Source organism: Symphalangus syndactylus, chromosome 24 (assembly GCF_028878055.3).
Source record: "Symphalangus syndactylus isolate Jambi chromosome 24, NHGRI_mSymSyn1-v2.1_pri, whole genome shotgun sequence".
NCBI classification, from domain to species: domain Eukaryota; kingdom Metazoa; phylum Chordata; class Mammalia; order Primates; family Hylobatidae; genus Symphalangus; species Symphalangus syndactylus.
In genome coordinates, this window is record NC_072446.2 from 74,889,221 (window position 1) to 74,901,958 (window position 12,738).

A 12,738-nucleotide genomic window follows, 5' to 3' on the forward strand; every position below is an offset into this window, starting at 1 on the left:
CACAGAACAGAAAGAAGTTTCATACAATGCTTCTGTGTAGTTTATATTTAAACATATTCTTTTTTCCACTATTACCCACTTAGCGCTACGAATGTCCAGTTGCATTTTCTACAGACAGAGTGTTTCAAAACTGCTCAATCAAAAGTATGGTTTAACTCTGTTAGCTGAATGCTCAGATCAGAAAGAAGTTTCACAGAATGCTTCTGTGTAGTTTATATTTGAATATATTCCTTTTTCCACTACTACTCTCTTAGCGCTCCAAATGTCCAGTTGCATTTTCTACAGAAAGAGTGTTCAGATCTGTTCAATCAAAAGTATGTTTTAACTCTGTTAGCTGAATGCACAGATCAGAAAGAAGTTTCACAGAATGATTCTGTGTAGTTTATATTTGGAGACATTCCTTTTTCCACTATTACCCTCTTAGCGCTCCGAATCTCCACTTGCATTTTCTGCATAAAGAGTGTTTCAGAACGGCTCAATCAAAACTAAGTTCCAACTCTTTTAGTTGAACAAGCATAACAAAAAGAATTTTCACACAATTCTTCTGTGTAGTTTTTATTTGTAGACATTCTTTTTCCCAATATAGGCCTCTTAGCGCTCAGAATGTCCAATTGCAGTTTCTACAGAAAGAGTGTTTCAGAACGGCTCAATCAAAAGTAAGGTTCAACTCTGTTAGTTGAATGCACAGAACAGAAAGTAGTTTCATACAATGCTTCTGTGTAGTTTATATTTGAATATATTCTTTTTTCCACTATTACCCACTTAGCGCTACGAATGTCCAGTTGCATTTTCTACAGACAGAGTGTTTCAAAACTGCTCAATCAAAAGTATGGTTTAACTCTGTTAGCTGAATGCTCAGATCAGAAAGAAGTTTCACAGAATGCTTCTGTGTAGTTTATATCTGAATATATTCCTTTTTCCACTACTACGCTCATAGCGCTCCAAATGTCCAGTTGCATTTTCTACAGAAAGACTGTTCAGATCTGCTCAATCAAAAGTATGGTTTAACTATGTTAGTTGAATGCACAGATCAGAAAGAAGTTTCACCGAATGATTCCGTGTAGTTTATATTTGAAGACATTCCTTTTTCCACTATTACCCACTTAGCGCTCCGAATCTCCACTTGCATTTTCTACAAAAAGAGTGTTTCATAACTGCTCAATCAAAAATATGTTTTATCTCTGTTAACTGAATTTACAGATCAGAAATAAGTTTCACAGAATGCATCTGTGTAGTTTTTATTTGAAGATATTCTTTTTCCCAATGTAGGCCTCTTAGCGCTTAGCATGTCCAATTGCAGTTTCTACAGAAAGAGTGTTTCAGAACAGCTCAATCAAAAGTAAGGTTCAACCCTGTTAGTTGAATGCACAGAACAGGAAGAATTTTCACAGAGTGCTACTGTGTAGTTTATATTTGAATATATTCCTTTTTCCACTATTACCCTCTTAGCGCTCCGAATGTCCACTTGCATTTTCTACAGAAAGAGTGTTCAGAACTGCGCAATCAAAAGTATGGTTTAACTCTGTTAGCTTAATGAACATATCAGAAATAAGTTTCACACAATGCTTCTGTGTAGTTTTTATTTGAAGATATTATTTTTCCCAATATAGGCCTCTTAGCGCTCAGAATGTCCAATTGCAGTTTCTACAGAAAGAGTGTTTCATAACGGCTCAATCAAAAGTAAGGTTCAACTCTGTTAGTTGAATGCACAGAACAGAAAGAAGTTTCATACAATGCTTCTGTGTAGTTTATATTTGAACATATTCTTTTTTCCACTATTACCCACTTAGCGCTACGAATGTCCAGTTGCATTTTCTACAGACAGAGTGTTTCAAAACTGGTCAATCAAAAGTATGGTTTAACTCTGTTAGCTGAATGCTCAGATCAGAAAGAAGTTTCACAGAATGCTTCTGTGTAGTTTATATTTGAATATATTCCTTTTTCCACTACTACTCTCTTAGCGCTCCAAATGTCCAGTTGCATTTTCTACAGAAAGAGTGTTCAGATCTGCTCAATCAAAAGTATGGTTTAACTCTGTTAGCTGAATGCACAGATCAGAAAGAAGTTTCACAGAATGATTCTGTGTAGTTTATATTTGGAGACATTCCTTTTTCCACTATTACCCTCTTAGCGCTCCGAATCTCCACTTGCATTTTCTGCATAAAGAGTGTTTCAGAACGGCTCAATCAAAACTAACGTCCAACTCTTTTAGTTGAACAAACAGAACAGAAAGAAGTTTCACACAATTCTTCTGTGTAGTTTTTATTTGTAGACATTCTTTTTCCCAATAGAGGCCTCTTAGCGCTCAGAATGTCCAATTGCAGTTTCTACAGAAAGAGTGTTTCAGAACGGCTCAATCAAAAGTAAGGTTCAACTCTGTTAGTTGAATGCACAGAACAGAAAGAAGTTTCATACAATGCTTCTGTGTAGTTTATATTTGAACATATTCTTTTTCCACTATTACCCACTTAGCGCTACGAATGTCCAGTTGCATTTTCTACAGACAGAGTGTTTCAAAACTGCTCAATCAAAAGTATGGTTTAACTCTGTTAGCTGAATGCTCAGATCAGAAAGAAGTTTCACAGAATGCTTCTGTGTAGTTTATATCTGAATATATTCCTTTTTCCACTAGTACGCTCTTAGCGCTCCAAATGTCCAGTTGCATTTTCTACAGAAAGAGTGTTCAGATCTGCTCAATCAAAAGTATGGTTTAACTCTGTTAGCTGAATGCACAGATCAGAAAGAAGTTTCACAGAATGATTCTGTGTAGTTTATATTTGGAGACATTCCTTTTTCCACTATTACCCTCTTAGCGCTCCGAATCTCCACTTGCATTTTCTGCATAAAGAGTGTTTCAGAACGGCTCAATCAAAACTAAGGTCCAACTCTTTTAGTTGAACAAACAGAACAGAAAGAAGTTTCACACAATTCTTCTGTGTAGTTTTTATTTGTAGACATTCTTTTTCCCAATATAGGCCTCTTAGCGCTCAGAATGTCCAATTGCAGTTTCTACAGAAAGAGTGTTTCAGAACGGCTCAATCAAAAGTAAGGTTCAACTCTGTTAGTTGAATGCACAGAACAGAAAGAAGTTTCATACAATGCTTCTGTGTAGTTTATATTTGAACATATTCTTTTTTCCACTATTACCCACTTAGCGCTACGAATGTCCAGTTGCATTTTCTACAGACAGAGTGTTTCAAAACTGCTCAATCAAAAGTATGGTTTAACTCTGTTAGCTGAATGCTCAGATCAGAAAGAAGTTTCACCGAATGATTCTGTGTAGTTTATATTTGAAGACATTCCTTTTTCCACTATTACCCTCTTAGCGCTCCGAATCTCCACTTGCATTTTCTACAAAAAGAGTGTTTCATAACTGCTCATTCAAAAATATGTTTTATCTCTGTTAACTGAATTTACAGAACAGAAATAAGTTTCACAGAATGCATCTGTGTAGTTTTTATTTGAAGATATTCTTTTTCCCAATGTAGGCCTCTTAGCACTTAGCATGTCCAATTGCAGATTCTACAGAAAGAGTGTTTCAGAACGGCTCAATAAAAAGTAAGGTTCAACTCTGTTAGTTGAATGCACAGAACAGAAAGGATTTTCACAGAATGCTACTGTGTAGTTTATATTTGAATATATTCCTTTTTCCACTATTACCCTCTTAGCGCTCCGAATGTCCACTTGCATTTTCTACAGAAAGAGTGTTCAGAACTGCGCAATCAAAAGTATGGTTTAACTCTGTTAGCTTAATGAAGATATCAGAAATAAGTTTCACACAATGCTTCTGTGTAGTTTTTATTTGAAGATATTATTTTTCCCAATAGAGGCCTCTTAGCGCTCAGAATGTCCAATTGCAGTTTCTACAGAAAGAGTGTTTCAGAAAGGCTCAATCAAAAGTAAGGTTCAACTCTGTTAGTTGAATGCACAGAACAGAAAGAAGTTTCATACAATGCTTCTGTGTAGTTTATATTTAAACATATTCTTTTTTCCACTATTACCCACTTAGCGCTACGAATGTCCAGTTGCATTTTCTACAGACAGAGTGTTTCAAAACTGCTCAATCAAAAGTATGGTTTAACTCTGTTAGCTGAATGCTCAGATCAGAAAGAAGTTTCACAGAATGCTTCTGTGTAGTTTATATTTGAATATATTCCTTTTTCCACTACAACTCTCTTAGCGCTCCAAATGTCCAGTTGCATTTTCTACAGAAAGAGTGTTCAGATCTGTTCAATCAAAAGTATGTTTTAACTCTGTTAGCTGAATGCACAGATCAGAAAGAAGTTTCACAGAATGATTCTGTGTAGTTTATATTTGGAGACATTCCTTTTTCCACTATTACCCTCTTAGCGCTCCGAATCTCCACTTGCATTTTCTACAGAAAGAGTGTTTCAGAACGGCTCAATCAAAACTAAGGTTCAACTCTTTTAGTTGAACAAACAGAACAGAAAGAAGTTTCACACAATTCTTCTGTGTAGTTTTTATTTGTAGACATTCTTTTTCCCAATATAGGCCTCTTAGCGCTCAGAATGTCCAATTGCAGTTTCTACAGAAAGAGTGTTTCAGAACGGCTCAATCAAAAGTAAGGTTCAACTCTGTTAGCTGAATGCACAGAACAGAAAGAAGTTTCATACAATGCTTCTGTGTAGTTTATATTTGATCATATTCTTTTTTCCACTATTACCCACTTAGCGCTACGAATGTCCAGTTGCATTTTCTACAGACAGAGTGTTTCAAAACTGCTCAATCAAAAGTATGGTTTAACTCTGTTAGCTGAATGCTCAGATCAGAAAGAAGTTTCACAGAATGCTTCTGTGTAGTTTATATTTGAATATATTCCTTTTTCCACTACTACGCTCTTAGCGCTCCAAATGTCCAGTTGCATTTTCTACAGAAAGAGTGTTCAGATCTGCTCAATCAAAAGTATGGTTTAACTCTGTTAGCTTAATGAACATATCAGAAATAAGTTTCACACAATGCTTCTGTGTAGTTTTTATTTGAAGATATTATTTTTCCCAATAGAGGCCTCTTAGCGCTCAGAATGTCCAATTGCCGTTTCTACAGAAAGAGTGTTTCAGAAAGGCTCAATCAAAAGTAAGGTTCAACTCTGTTAGTTGAATGCACAGAACAGAAAGTTGTTTCATACAATGCTTCTGTGTAGTTTATATTTGAACATATTCTTTTTTCCACTATTACCCACTTAGCGCTACGAATGTCCAGTTGCATTTTCTACAGACAGAGTGTTTCAAAACTGCTCAATCAAAAGTATGGTTTAAATCTGTTAGCTGAATGCTCAGATCAGAAAGAAGTTTCACAGAATGCTTCTGTGTAGTTTATATTTGAATATATTCCTTTTTCCACTGCTACTCTCTTAGCGCTCCAAATGTCCAGTTGCATTTTCTACAGAAAGAGTGTTCAGATCTGCTCAATCAAAAGTATGGTTTAACTCTGTTAGCTGAATGCACAGATCAGAAAGAATTTTCACAGAATGATTCTGTGTAGTTTATATTTGGAGACATTCCTTTTTCCACTATTACCCTCTTAGCGCTCCGAATCTCCACTTGCATTTTCTGCATAAAGAGTGTTTCAGAACGGCTCAATCAAAACTAAGGTCCAAATCTTTTAGTTGAACAAACAGAACAGAAAGAAGTTTCACACAATTCTTCTGTGTAGTTTTTATTTGTAGACATTCTTTTTCCCAATATAGGCCTCTTAGCGCTCAGAATGTCCAATTGCAGTTTCTACAGAAAGAGTGTTTCAGAACGGCTCAATAAAAAGTAAGGTTCAACTCTGTTAGTTGAATGCACAGAACAGAAAGGAGTTTCATACAATGCTTCTGTGTAGTTTATATTTGAACATATTCTTTTTTCCACTATTACCCACTTAGCGCTATGAATGTCCAGTTGCATTTTCTACAGACAGAGTGTTTCAAAACTGCTCAATCAAAAGTATGGTTTAACTCTGTTAGCTGAATGCTCAGATCAGAAAGAAGTTTCACAGAATGCTTCTGTGTAGTTTATATCTGAATATATTCCTTTTTCCACTACTACGCTCTTAGCGCTCCAAACGTCCAGTTGCATTTTCTACAGAAAGACTGTTCAGATCTGCTCAATCAAAAGTATGGTTTAACTCTGTTAGCTGAATGCACAGATCAGAAAGAAGTTTCACCGAATGATTCTGTGTAGTTTATATTTGAAGACATTCCTTTTTCCACTATTACCCACTTAGCGCTCCGAATCTCCACTTGCATTTTCTACAAAAGGAGTGTTTCATAACTGCTCAATCAAAAATATGTTTTATCTCTGTTAACTGAATTTACAGATCAGAAATAAGTTTCACAGAATGCATCTGTGTAGTTTTTATTTGAAGATATTCTTTTACCCAATGTAGGCCTCTTAGCGCTTAGCATGTCCAATTGCAGTTTCTACAGAAAGAGTGTTTCAGAACAGCTCAATCAAAAGTAAGGTTCAACTCTGTTAGTTGAATGCACAGAACAGAAGGAATTTTCACAGAGTGCTACTGTGTAGTTTATATTTGAATATATTCCTTTTTCCACTATTACCCTCTTAGCGCTCCGAATGTCCACTTGCATTTTCTACAGAAAGAGTGTTCAGAACTGCGCAATCAAAAGTATGGTTTAACTCTGTTAGCTTAATGAAGATATCAGAAATAAGTTTCACACAATGCTTCTGTGTAGTTTTTATTTGAAGATATTATTTTTCCCAATAGAGGCCTCTTAGCGCTCAGAATGTCCAATTGCAGTTTCTACAGAAAGAGTGTTTCAGAAAGGCTCAATCAAAAGTAAGGTTCAACTCTGTTAGTTGAATGCACAGAACAGAAAGAAGTTTCATGCAATGCTTCTGTGTAGTTTATATTTAAACATATTCTTTTTTCCACTATTACCCACTTAGCGCTACGAATGTCCAGTTGCATTTTCTACAGACAGAGTGTTTCAAAACTGCTCAATCAAAAGTATGGTTTAACTCTGTTAGCTGAATGCTCAGATCAGAAAGAAGTTTCACAGAATGCTTCTGTGTAGTTTATATTTGAATATATTCCTTTTTCCACTACTACTCTCTTAGCGCTCCAAATGTCCAGTTGCATTTTCTACAGAAAGAGTGTTCAGATCTGTTCAATGAAAAGTATGTTTTAACTCTGTTAGCTGAATGCACAGATCAGAAAGAAGTTTCACAGAATGATTCTGTGTAGTTTATATTTGGAGACATTCCTTTTTCCACTATTACCCTCTTAGCGCTCCGAATCTCCACTTGCATTTTCTGCATAAAGAGTGTTTCAGAACGGCTCAATCAAAACTAAGGTCCAACTCTTTTAGTTGAACAAGCAGAACAGAAAGAAGTTTCACACAATTCTTCTGTGTAGTTTTTATTTGTAGACATTCTTTTTCCCAATATAGGCCTCTTAGCGCTCAGAATGTCCAATTGCAGTTTCTACAGAAAGAGTGTTTCAGAACGGCTCAATCAAAAGTAAGGTTCAACTCTGTTAGTTGAATGCACAGAACAGAAAGAAGTTTCATACAATGCTTCTGTGTAGTTTATATTTGAACATATTCTTTTTTCCACTATTACCCACTTAGCGCTACGAATGTCCAGTTGCATTTTCTACAGACAGTGTTTCAAAACTGCTCAATCAAAAGTATGGTTTAACACTGTTAGCTGAATGCTCAGATCAGAAAGAAGTTTCACAGAATGCTTCTGTGTAGTTTATATCTGAATATATTCCTTTTTCCACTACTACGCTCTTAGCGCTCCAAATGTCCAGTTGCATTTTCTACAGAAAGACTGTTCAGATCTGCTCAATCAAAAGTATGGTTTAACTATGTTAGTTGAATGCACAGATCAGAAAGAAGTTTCACCGAATGATTCTGTGTAGTTTATATTTGAAGACATTCCTTTTTCCACTATTACCCACTTAGCGCTCCGAATCTCCACTTGCATTTTCTACAAAAAGAGTGTTTCATAACTGCTCAATCAAAAATATGTTTTATCTCTGTTAACTGAATTTACAGATCAGAAATAAGTTTCACAGAATGCATCTGTGTAGTTTTTATTTGAAGATATTCTTTTTCCCAATGTAGGCCTCTTAGCGCTTAGCATGTCCAATTGCAGTTTCTACAGAAAGAGTGTTTCAGAACAGCTCAATCAAAAGTAAGGTTCAACTCTGTTAGTTGAATGCACAGAACAGGAAGAATTTTCACAGAGTGCTACTGTGTAGTTTATATTTGAATATATTCCTTTTTCCACTATTACCCTCTTAGCGCTCCGAATGTCCACTTGCATTTTCTACAGAAAGAGTGTTCAGAACTGCGCAATCAAAAGTATGGTTTAACTCTGTTAGCTTAATGAACATATCAGAAATAAGTTTCACACAATGCTTCTGTGTAGTTTTTATTTGAAGATATTATTTTTCCCAATATAGGCCTCTTAGCGCTCAGAATGTCCAATTGCAGTTTCTACAGAAAGAGTGTTTCATAACGGCTCAATCAAAAGTAAGGTTCAACTCTGTTAGTTGAATGCACAGAACAGAAAGAAGTTTCATACAATGCTTCTGTGTAGTTTATATTTGAACATATTCTTTTTTCCACTATTACCCACTTAGCGCTACGAATGTCCAGTTGCATTTTCTACAGGCAGAGTGTTTCAAAACTGGTCAATCAAAAGTATGGTTAACACTGTTAGCTGAATGCTCAGATCAGAAAGAAGTTTCACAGAATGCTTCTGTGTAGTTTATATTTGAATATGTTCCTTTTTCCACTACTACTCTCTTAGCGCTCCAAATGTCCAGTTGCATTTTCTACAGAAAGAGTGTTCAGATCTGCTCAATCAAAAGTATGGTTTAACTCTGTTAGCTGAATGCAGGATCAGAAAGAAGTTTCACAGAATGATTCTGTGTAGTTTATATTTGGAGACATTCCTTTCTCCACTATTACCCTCTTAGCGCTCCGAATCTCCACTTGCATTTTCTGCATAAAGAGTGCTTCAGAACGGCTCAATCAAAACTAACGTCCAACTCTTTTAGTTGAACAAACAGAACAGAAAGAAGTTTCACACAATTCTTCTGTGTAGTTTTTATTTGTAGACATTCTTTTTCCCAATAGAGGCCTCTTAGCGCTCAGAATGTCCAATTGCAGTTTCTACAGAAAGAGTGTTTCAGAACGGCTCAATCAAAAGTAAGGTTCAACTCTGTTAGTTGAATGCACAGAACAGAAAGAAGTTTCATACAATGCTTCTGTGTAGTTTATATTTGAACATATTCTTTTTTCCACTATTACCCACTTAGCGCTACGAATGTCCAGTTGCATTTTCTACAGACAGAGTGTTTCAAAACTGCTCAATCAAAAGTATGGTTTAACTCTGTTAGCTGAATGCTCAGATCAGAAAGAAGTTTCACAGAATGCTTCTGTGTAGTTTATATCTGAATATATTACTTTTTCCACTACTACGCTCTTAGCGCTCCAAATGTCCAGTTGCATTTTCTACAGAAAGAGTGTTCAGATCTGCTCAATCAAAAGTATGGTTTAACTCTGTTAGCTGAATGCACAGATCAGAAAGAAGTTTCACCGAATGATTCTGTGTAGTTTATATTTGAAGACATTCCTTTTTCCACTATTACCCTCTTAGCGCTCCGAATCTCCACTTGCATTTTCTACAAAAAGAGTGTTTCATAACTGCTCAATCAAAAATATGTTTTATCTCTGTTAACTGAATTTACAGAACAGAAATAAGTTTCACAGAATGCATCTGTGTAGTTTTTATTTGAAGATATTCTTTTTCCCAATGTAGGCCTCTTAGCGCTTAGCATGTCCAATTGCAGATACTACAGAAAGAGTGTTTCAGAACGGCTCAATCAAAAGTAAGGTTCAACTCTGTTAGTTGAATGCACAGAACAGAAAGGATTTTCACAGAATGCTACTGTGTAGTTTATATTTGAATATATTCTTTTTTCCTCTATTACCCTCTTAGCGCTCCGAATGTCCACTTGCATTTTCTACAGAAAGAGTGTTCAGAACTGCGCAATCAAAAGTATGGTTTAACTCTGTTAGCTTAATGAAGATATCAGAAATAAGTTTCACACAATGCTTCTGTGTAGTTTTTATTTGAAGATATTATTTTTCCCAATAGAGGCCTCTTAGCGCTCAGAATGTCCAATTGCAGTTTCTACAGAAAGAGTGTTTCAGAAAGGCTCAATCAAAAGTAAGGTTCAACTCTGTTAGTTGAATGCACAGAACAGAAAGAAGTTTCATACAATGCTTCTGTGTAGTTTATATTTAAACATATTCTTTTTTCCACTATTACCCAATTAGCGCTACGAATATCCAGTTGCATTTTCTACAGACAGAGTGTTTCAAAACTGCTCAATCAAAAGTATGGTTTAACTCTGTTAGCTGAATGCTCAGATCAGAAAGAAGTTTCACAGAATGTTTCTGTGTAGTTTATATTTGAATATATTCCTTTTTCCACTACAACTCTCTTAGCGCTCCAAATGTCCAGTTGCATTTTCTACAGAAAGAGTGTTCAGATCTGTTCAATCAAAAGTATGTTTTAACTCTGTTAGCTGAATGCACAGATCAGAAAGAAGTTTCACAGAATGATTCTGTGTAGTTTATATTTGGAGACATTCCTTTTTCCACTATTACCCTCTTAGCGCTCCGAATCTCCACTTGCATTTTCTACAGAAAGAGTGTTTCAGAACGGCTCAATCAAAACTAAGGTTCAACTCTTTTAGTTGAACAAACAGAACAGAAAGAAGTTTCACACAATTCTTCTGTGTAGTTTTTATTTGTAGACATTCTTTTTCCCAATATAGGCCTCTTAGCGCTCAGAATGTCCAATTGCAGTTTCTACAGAAAGAGTGTTTCAGAACGGCTCAATCAAAAGTAAGGTTCAACTCTGTTAGTTGAATGCACAGAACAGAAAGAAGTTTCATACAATGCTTCTGTGTATTTTATATTTGATCATATTCTTTTTTCCACTATTACCCACTTAGCGCTACGAATGTCCAGTTGCATTTTCTACAGACAGAGTGTTTCAAAACTGCTCAATCAAAAGTATGGTTTAACTCTGTTAGCTGAATGCTCAGATCAGAAAGAAGTTTCACAGAATGCTTCTGTGTAGTTTATATTTGAATATATTCCTTTTTCCACTACTACGCTCTTAGCGCTCCAAATGTCCAGTTGCATTTTCTACAGAAAGAGTGTTCAGATCTGCTCAATCAAAAGTATGGTTTAACTCTGTTAGCTTAATGAACATATCAGAAATAAGTTACACACAATGCTTCTGTGTAGTTTTTATTTGAAGATATTATTTTTCCCAATAGAGGCCTCTTAGCGCTCAGAATGTCCAATTGCCGTTTCTACAGAAAGAGTGTTTCAGAAAGGCTCAATCAAAATTAAGGTTCAACTCTGTTAGTTGAATGCACAGAACAGAAAGTTGTTTCATACAATGCTTCTGTGTAGTTTATATTTGAACATATTCTTTTTTCCACTATTACCCACTTAGCGCTACGAATGTCCAGTTGCATTTTCTACAGACAGAGTGTTTCAAAACTGCTCAATCAAAAGTATGGTTTAAATCTGTTAGCTGAATGCTCAGATCAGAAAGAAGTTTCACAGAATGCTTCTGTGTAGTTTATATTTGAATATATTCCTTTTTCCACTGCTACTCTCTTAGCGCTCCAAATGTCCAGTTGCATTTTCTACAGAAAGAGTGTTCAGATCTGCTCAATCAAAAGTATGGTTTAACTCTGTTAGCTGAATGCACAGATCAGAAAGAAGTTTCACAGAATGATTCTGTGTAGTTTATATTTGGAGACATTCCTTTTTCCACTATTACCCTCTTAGCGCTCCGAATCTCCACTTGCATTTTCTGCATAAAGAGTGTTTCAGAACGGCTCAATCAAAACTAAGGTCCAACTCTTTTAGTTGAACAAACAGAACAGAAAGAAGTTTCACACAATTCTTCTGTGTAGTTTTTATTTGTAGACATTCTTTTTCCCAATATAGGCCTCTTAGCGCTCAGAATGTCCAATTGCAGTTTCTACAGAAAGAGTGTTTCAGAACGGCTCAATAAAAAGTAAGGTTCAACTCTGTTAGTTGAATGCACAGAACAGAAAGGAGTTTCATACAATGCTTCTGTGTAGTTTATATTTGAACATATTCTTTTTTCCACTATTACCCACTTAGCGCTATGAATGTCCAGTTGCATTTTCTACAGACAGAGTGTTTCAAAACTGCTCAATCAAAAGTATGGTTTAACTCTGTTAGCTGAATGCTCAGATCAGAAAGAAGTTTCACAGAATGCTTCTGTGTAGTTTATATCTGAATATATTCCTTTTTCCACTACTACGCTCTTAGCGCTCCAAACGTCCAGTTGCATTTTCTACAGAAAGACTGTTCAGATCTGCTCAATCAAAAGTATGGTTTAACTATGTTAGCTGAATGCACAGATCAGAAAGAAGTTTCACCGAATGATTCTGTGTAGTTTATATTTGAAGACATTCCTTTTTCCACTATTACCCACTTAGCGCTCCGAATCTCCACTTGCATTTTCTACAAAAGGAGTGTTTCATAACTGCTCAATCAAAAATATGTTTTATCTCTGTTAACTGAATTTACAGATCAGAAATAAGTTTCACAGAATGCATCTGTGTAGTTTTTATTTGAAGATATTCTTTTTCCCAATGTAGGCCTCTTAGCGCTTAGCATGTCCAATTGCAGTTTCT